At 38.8% G+C, this 8,936-nt stretch overlaps 1 protein-coding gene across 1 annotated transcript in view; it reads left to right on the top strand.

The window, feature by feature from the left end:
* Nucleotides 1-7,749: 7,749 nt before the first annotated feature.
* The window catches only part of dmxl1 (Dmx-like 1), a 51,359-nt gene continuing 50,172 nt past the window's right edge, over nt 7,750-8,936 (top strand). Inside the window, exon 1 of the mRNA XM_035658247.1 lies at nt 7,750-8,111. The gene's annotated coding sequence lies outside the window, so the exon portion shown is untranslated. The remainder of the gene's footprint in view (nt 8,112-8,936) is intronic.

Here is an 8,936-nt window from a genome sequence, read left to right as displayed (position 1 = left end):
TGGGGGGCTGAGTGCATGTGAGCCTGTGTCCTCCCTGTTCTCTCATCTACCTCACAAATGGACGTCATGCTGCTGATGAGGTCTGAAAAAGAGAGAAAGAGGTTGTTGACGTCAGGTGGAGAGGGAATACCACTGAAGGTTCAGGTATACAAAATGGGTCATCACATAAACAAACTGGGATAATTCTAATTTATGTTTGACAAAATATTTTAAACTCAAGGTTCACTTCCTTTATTTTCCAGAAATGTTATATTCATATTTCATATAATATTCATATATTCGTTATAGTCATATTCCCTATTTCAGCAGATGGACATTGCTGACGTGTTATCACATGAACTACGGTATGTAAGGAACTTTGGTCAAATGATAACAAGTGGTTAAGGCCATCTGAGCTTTAAGCTTAGAATATATTACGAGTGATATTTGTTCACAAGGTCAAGAATGAATCTCCACCCTCAAATATTATTATTCAATTGTCTCAAATTGTATTTGAAGTATCTTAATGGATTTGGGATCTTGATATGCTTGTATCTAATTTCACTGAGAGACATAGCCTCCTTTTCCCCCATTTTTTCCAATTTTAGTTTGTTTTTTCATTGACATATTATTTATTCATTAATTTATTCATCTTGCTTAATGCTTAAACAATACATATGACTGTATCCATCACGATGGGGTCTATTTGTGGTGTATGGAATTGTTGTTGTCAGTTGTTTACCAGTAATTGATCAAATATCCAGTTTTGACTTTGGGTTTTCATGAGTCTGGGCCTGTATGTTCTCTTCTTTCCCTCTATCAGTTGCTGTGTGGGGGAACTGATGCGCCAAAAGAAACTTTAACAAGATGTGAGGTATAAATTGCCAGTTTTTGCCAGCTTCAAACCCCTTTGAAGACATGATGTATTTTTATAGCCAGACAAACTGTGGAAAGTACAGGCCAGACAAGCCCTCGCTCCTGGAGCTCAGCTTCATCTTTGGCCACTTAAATGTCCTCTGCCAGTTCATGAAACAATATTATTTATTGTTGATTTTTGAAAACTTTGTCCACATTCTATCGAATATGTTTGCAGGAAGCATAGCTGACCTTTGTCTCCTTGCTCTGTTTACATGAGCAAGCAAGATATTTGTGGCCACACAATGCAAGTGTACTTTTGCTTACCTTGTTTCACCTACGAATGCCTATAAGGTGTTGAGTGCAATTGATTTTATGAGGAAATGATGCTGCAGAGCACAGTATAGCTCCGAAGAACTACAATAGCATACAAAGTGGAAGCAGTTGCTCCCCTGACATTGTGTATTACTATTCCCATCTTGATCCAGGTCCAAATCCAGATCCAGATTCGACCCCAGTATCTCAATTCTCTCCCTGAGCTCCAGTTTTAACTTCACCTGGGTGGCTGGATGTGGGTGTAGCAGCTGATTTAATGACACAGACACACAGTCCCTACTGAATAAGTCATCCAGCCTCTTCTTACGCACCCATAGTACTCATCTATTTTTCAGTCCAGGGCATTTCTCTGTCTTTCCATTTCCCATTCTGTCTGCCTGTCCATCAGTCTATGTCTGTGTTTATGTTTATCTCTTCACAGTAGTTGTTTGTGGTGGTTCGGGGGAGAATGGATGGGAAGTCTATATTACAGGAGGGAGAATCATTTGTTGAAACTGGTCTTTGACCTTGAAAAGCCACTGTATTTGCATTTACTGCAGGCCTTGATGCCAGCTGGATTACTCTACTCATTGAAGACAATTGCCAAAACAATCTGCTTCCCATTAAACTTCTCTTGATGTATTGTAGTTTGTATTCCGTTTAATCCACAGCGGTACAGTAACAGCACATTTAGATACATAATATTGGGCACTTTTTTAAGGTGTCATTGGAGAATTAACGCCATTATGATCAAGCCCACTGCGTTCCTCCACAGACAGACCTCAGCTTTGAACTGCTAAATGATAGATGGGTTAGATGAAAGTGAATGTAGGTCACCGTGGGTGAGGGTCGACAGAAGCAGTATAAATCAGACAGGGATAATAACCTGATATCACGGAGGATAATGGCCCAACGAGAGCCATTACAGGTATATTCAACAGCCGTAACTCAACAATCTGTCATAGCCACTCAATGCTGGATTGCACATTTTACTACGAACAGATAATTAGATGTTGTAGAAAATATGGTTAGGTTAGTGTTTAAACGTGATGTGATTCTTGATATGAGATTGATAGAGTTAACTGTGTTTAGCAACATGATATTCACCTAACTTATGGATAATATAAGTGAAAGTGATATAAAGTCTGTACTTGTAGTAGTATACTTGTTAGAAATGTCTCTGTCACTGCCACTCCTTCTCACATGTAGTAAATTTGGACATCACTTTATATATGTGTGTGTGTAGTGTGTTATGACAGAAGGAGAGGAGACAGAAAAGCTCCCCGTGGTAAATGTTTTTCATCTACACGCTCTACAGTGTCTGATTTGTTATCAGATGTGTGTTGTTTGAGAGAGATGTGTTCTGGACGTCTGCTCTGTGATCTCTGTTTAAATCATGTAAAAATATTCTTGTCTCCTCATTAAGTTCACTGCACATTTTGTCAGACAGGAGGAGCCAGTCAGACAAAGAAGGACGCCAAAGCATCTGATGATGAAGAGACCTGAGCTCAAACTAAGTCAAAACACATCTAGACAAATCCATCTCAAATTTGTGTCAACCACAGAGATTCCTACTGCTCAAAACCAGGAGAGATCTGCAGTATAAAGTACAACTTGGTGCATTTCAAATATGATAAGTAAAATGCAAATCACTAATTTCCAGTTTTGAGTGGGGTAAAATGCTAAAATATTGAACCATCATGCTAGAATATTGAAGTGCTGTTGAACTGAGTGAACGATGTTTGCTCTTTGTTTGAGGCCGCTATCATGTGGATGGCTAAAAGATTTCAGTGTTTTGCAAGACACAATATATAAAGATATCAAATTATCACCTCTGTTGCTCAGTTTAGTCAATACCCATACATTATTCCATTATAGTACATTGTTGTTTCATGAAATATTCATGTTAACATAACATCTATATTGCATTACAGTGTGCCCCAGATTTTAGCTGTATTTTTGACACACATTAGACTGTGCTTTCAGGCTTACAATACACAGTTAGTCCCTCTCCCCTCTTGCTAAAAACTCACTGGAGATCTTCCTCTGGTTCAATCTCTAGTCTGTCTGTGAAAGCAGCAGTGGGTGTATCATATCTCTGTTGCAATCTAGAGATCAGCTGCAGACTCAACAAAAGGTCTCAGAAAGAGGGACCCCTGAGTTCTCTGAATCTGTGAGAGAAAATGACAGAGGGAAATTGAGAGTGATGCGGGGCTATCAAAAGAGCAAAAAGAGACAAATAAAAGGCCAAGAAAGGAGAGAGAATTGGGGAACAGATGGAGAGTAAAAAGATGTGAAAATCATAAAGGCAGAGTCAGACAAGAAGAAGAAGGGGTGAGGGCTCATAAAGAGCTAAAGTTGGTGCAGAGAGTAAAGGGTGAAGAGGGAGAAGAGAAAGTTCTGTTGTCAGCAGAGAGAGAGGGCGGCAGGTGATTGAAGGATAATGACAGAGGGAGGAGCTCGCTTGCCCTCTGCTGACCTCTCACTGGGAAGAGTTGAAGGAAGTGGGCGCAGCAGCAGTCCTAATGTGATGGGATATCCTGCAGCCTGCCTGCTAACCCCTCTTCCTCCGACGGTAATGTCTGTTCCCATCATTGCACAATCACCTCTGCAGGACAAGGCTGTGCTCGAGAGCAACACAAACACACAGGAGATACACTCATAGACACCTCATGCAATAATGACGCACACATGTTCACGTGCACGAGCGCACAGATGGATGCATGCGCTGATGTACGCAGGCCTTCACACATGCTGACAGCCAAAAACACACACGTATAAACACACCTCCAGTTGACTCAACAACATTCACAGCCAAGGACGCTTTGACTCAGGTCACTGTATTACGCATCAATGTAGGACAGTGTTGAAATTATAGTACAGAGAAGGAAGAGCCGGTGGATTACAAACACAAAGTGTGCCAGCGATGGCACTAACAAAAAACAGTATTATCATGCAGTGCAGTGCAGCTGGTTTGGTTTACTCAGTGCAAACAAAGCCCATTATCCCTCTCAGTGCAGTTTTACACATACACCAAAATGAAAGCTTATCATTTGATGAGTGTTTAAAGGATACACATAATTACCCTGAGATGAGAGTATTTATCATTTTGTGATTACTGAAGCCAAATGCTAAATGGCTAGTCTCTTCAAAAGAACTGTTGTTTTATTTGCCATTATGCTTCATTATGGTTACTCGTGTCCCTGTAACAAAAAGTTCAGCAACTTGTGGGTATTTTCTCCTGTGGAAAAGCTGCCTCGCTTCACTCACTCCCCCTCTACCCGCCACCCATGAAACATCAAAGCACGGCCACACTGAAACTTCAAGCCCATTTTGGCATTGCCCTCCTACCTCCAGATCCAGTAATTACAGCTCATACAAGACATCAACATTATTACTCGTCAAACCACAGTATAATAATACCACAAAACACTTCAAAGAGACAACTCACATTTCAGGGGAAAAATAAAAACTCATGGATTATGCATTAGGGAGGACTGATTCAACCTTCCAAAGCAGCTGGGGCTCAGTTCATGTTATCTGGAGCAAGACCCATACTTGATAATCAAGATCTATGTTGGTGTAATTTGAAAATAAATTTTACGTGATTGTTAAAACTGAGCAGGCCAATGGTTTGGGGTGTTTTTTTTTTACTAGCCTGTATTTTGCATTTGCAGAGCAGTGCTTATTTCACAATAGGATTATGAAGCAGCCAAGTGTTAGTTTGGCCATGAGGTTAAATTGCAGCGCCTTGACAGGCTTACAGCCTCGCCGCACCCTCGATTTTTATATGTTTCAATACTGCCCTCTTCTGTCTTACTATGTAAATATTCTTTTATTCCTATTTTCTCCTTTATATAATTTTCTTCTCCCAATTAGATCAAAATATAATCAATTTGCACACCAGAAATCTAGAAACCTATGAACATTAAGTTATTTACTTATTTTCTTTCCAATTCTCTCTTTTAGAGAGATAAAAGAAGATTAACTTTATCGACCCTGCTTATGGGAAATTGTCCCACAGCAGCAGAAATACAAGAACAGATGCATAGTATAAAAGAGTAACTTATATACTATATACATTATGAGCATATACAAAACACAACATGAAGCATGACAAAAACGAAAAACCAAATACTGCACACACAAATTGTGTTGAGACAAAAATGGAAGTGGGTGGTGGTATCTTATGTCTGCAAAGTTAGCAGCATAAAATACAGTTACCACATTCGTACTAACAAAAATAACATGCAAATAATGTATAAAATAATTTGCTGATGAACAGCAGATATCATAGCTATGTATCAATATTTAATGCAAAATATACTGGAGGTAAAGGCTAAGACACTGTGCATCAACCTAAACATCAACAACTACCCTTACATGTACTGTATCTAGAGTCTTTACTGTCTATTTTTACTGTTAATATTTTAAAACAGTGCTCACATTTCATGCCAGGTTTCTCCAGATTAACAATCTTGAAGGTTCTGAGGGATGCTGCCAAATATGTCTTGGACCAGGCACAGAGATTATCAGATATTTTTAGGACCTCATCTAACTTTCAGCTCTCTGTCTCTAACACTGAAATAAAAGCTTGGCTGAGAGTACAAGCTCACTATAACTGAAAACTCTTTACACAAGATAACACTTTCACAAAGAACATACAGAACAGAACAGGAGGGTTCTTTAACACATAACTAACCTAAACTAAACTTTATCATAGTTTTTCCAGTGTACAACAGAGAGTGTTTTCTTTCTTTTTGGGTGTCTCCACTAAAAAGAAACCAAGTTAAACACTCTTACACAAAGTCAGAAAATTCAATATCACACTGAACAGCAGTATCGTTTATACACCGTGAACTAGAGTTTGTCTATAAAAGAATCCTCTTTTATTTTCTCCGTGAATGTTGCTCAAAGTCAAACACAGTGGTAGAAAACTGAGATGGTAAAACGAGGGAAGGTGACATTATTACACCAGGATGGATGGTGTGTGTGAAAGTGTGGGTGTGTGCAAAAATATTATGTCAATTTTCTACATTTAGTGCACATAAATGTAACCTATGCAGTGATACTGTGGTCATGCATGTGTATGTCACAACTGAAAGGCAATGTAATATTTAGCACAGTTATACTACGAAGCTACATCTTTAATAAAGCTGTGACCTACTTCCTGACCGGGAAGTCAACAGTTTCATCATCACCACCATCCAACTGCCATGACAATAAACATCACCAACCTTCCCCAATGTCACTGACATGTCAGCCATTTTAATTATTCATGGCGAGTGTCTGTTCCATTTATCTCCACATGCTTTAATTGAGTTTGAAGCTTACAACCCCCATCCTCATTTACTTGCCAATTCAACAGTGTTTTGCCCATTACATTGTGCCAAATGTGCAGAAATACAGTGCAAGTGGGAAAAAAAGTGAGACACTAAATATTATGAGTGTATATAAGATTACATATTATTCTGTGTTCATTAAATGTCATATTGCAAGAAACTAGTCTTATTTTTGCAAGATTTGGAGCCACCTTTCAGTCTACCTGATATCAACCATTCTTTTTTTTGTTTTACTAAAATAGTAATATGTGAAATATGTATACATGTTTACATGTTTATGTCTAGGATGTAAAAGTGTATTCAGGAATACCACAATACATATTATATATGTATATCGTACAAAAAGCTCAACCATTTGGAGGATCAAAGTAAATTGGAATCCAGTGTATTGAGCAAGAGTGACACCCTGTGGTTATTTAGGCTTAATGCAAGGACTTTAAACACCTCGTACCACATCTCTTTCCATATATAAAATAAATTAGCCCATAAATTATACATTTACATTAATTTTACAAATAATTAGCGAACATTGGGGAATATAATTTAACCTCACTGAAAGGTTAGAAGTTCTAAATTCTAGATTTTGTGGACCAAAGTCCAATATTTCTTGCTCTTTAAAAAAAATAAGAAAAGCATGAGTGACACAGAAACATAGTATTGATACATATTGAAACATATGGAGTGTGGTGATGCAGAAGTGTACAGTACACCATGACATCAATGTTGTGTGTGGTTACAGGTGGCCTGAGCACAGCAAAACTTTCTTTCTTCTTCTTTTATCCACAGATCTGAGATCACAGATGATCATGTTCATCTTGACACCCATGGATGAGGTAAATGATAGTAATATATTAAATTAAGTTGTTTATTAAAAATATATATATTTTTTTAAATGTATGGACTCTGGTATTGTACTTAATGGAGGATCTGGGAACAATAACCCATATTTCCAATTTTGAATAGGCACAGTACCACTTTTTACCTTAACAAAAACAGCTGGAATAACAACTTTACAAACTCACCTTTGACATTTTGAACATTTATTTGAGAAAGGCAGGTCGAGTTGAGCAGTTACTCAAATATGTGTAAACAAACACAACCAGACCATGTCCACTAAGCTAAGTAGTAAGTAATAACACCAAAAACGCAGAAAACGTCTCTCTCTACGTCTTCAACTGCGGGCAGGTGTGTGCCATGCTGAATTTATGCTTCGCTGTCAAAAGAGCAACTACAAGGACCACAATGCACCGCAGCGAAACAGTCACTATCATGACACATCTTCAGCATCAGGAAAAGCTTCCTCTTTGGAAGCGTTTTATTTGCTAACCTTGCAAAGAGGTTGGCTCCTTGTTATGGTTAGCAGTTTAGGAAGTGGTTTAAAAGCTCCTCGCATCGGCAGGCAGACACTGTCGGGCTCTAACTGTGTGTCTACAGAGATATACAGACACTTTGTAGCTCAGGAGCTCAGCTAAAAGAGCGCTTCACAAGCTAATAGGCGCTAACGCTAGCTAACGGGGGAGACCGTCACATTTAATGTCGGAGAGCAATTGAGAAAAAAAAAATAAGGGGGTATCTGTTATCCTGACACCTACAAGACATGCTACGAAGAATCAACACAAAGTAAGTAGCTAATTACTTTCTCTAGACGCCGGTCGGGTTACGGTGCAGATGGCTAGCTCAACTTGATAGCTAAGTTAGCGTTTGATTCGAGGACTTGGGGACGTGTTAGTTAATGTATGAAGTGTTTGATTTGATTCATTGGGACACTCAACCCATTATACGTTTTCATCTGGACGGGTGACACGGCGTTAGTCAGATGTGGTGTCATTTGCTGTGTCTTAATGTGCTGGCGTGTGAAACATTATCACGTGAGTTGCCACAACACAGGAAACACAGTCACATTTTCTCCACTTGTTAAATAGCTCGACGTTGCTGCTGCACTTTATATTAATGCTGTAGGCCTGAAGTTGGACAGTGTGTCTGTGTGCTGTTAAAATGACAAGTCAGGTACCTTGAGCCTAAAAGTGAGGTAAGGTCACATCAGTAACACTTAAAGACACCTGGTATGTATGTATTTTTATTCTGTGAGTGTTACTTATTTTTTTGACTCTAATTGTAAAGTTAAGTTGGACTAAGACAAAGTGGATCAACCGCACTTGCATTGTTGTAGTAAGGCGTCTGCACTGTGTTGACTCACTTGGCTCACTGATCTGTAATAGTGACCTTTTTATGTCTATTGGACTGGACTTACTGCCAGTGTACACAGGTAAAACACTGGACATACACAGCCATTTCTTTAAAAGTTAATGTCGGTGTGTTATCTGTTGTTATCCACCCAATAACTTGGATCAGTTATTGGGTGAGATGTCTATTACTTCAGTCCCTCCTGGAGAAGTTATGATTGCAATAATCAATGGACAATCATTACTGTGCAATCTATTGCCC

The sequence above is a fragment of the Morone saxatilis genome, unplaced genomic scaffold, assembly GCF_004916995.1.
Source record: "Morone saxatilis isolate NCDOM2014 unplaced genomic scaffold, NCSU_SB_2.0 Contig16, whole genome shotgun sequence".
Classification (NCBI taxonomy): Eukaryota; Metazoa; Chordata; class Actinopteri; family Moronidae; genus Morone; species Morone saxatilis.
Note: the sequence above shows the minus strand (reverse complement) of the source record. Positions and strands in the feature narration are given on the sequence as shown.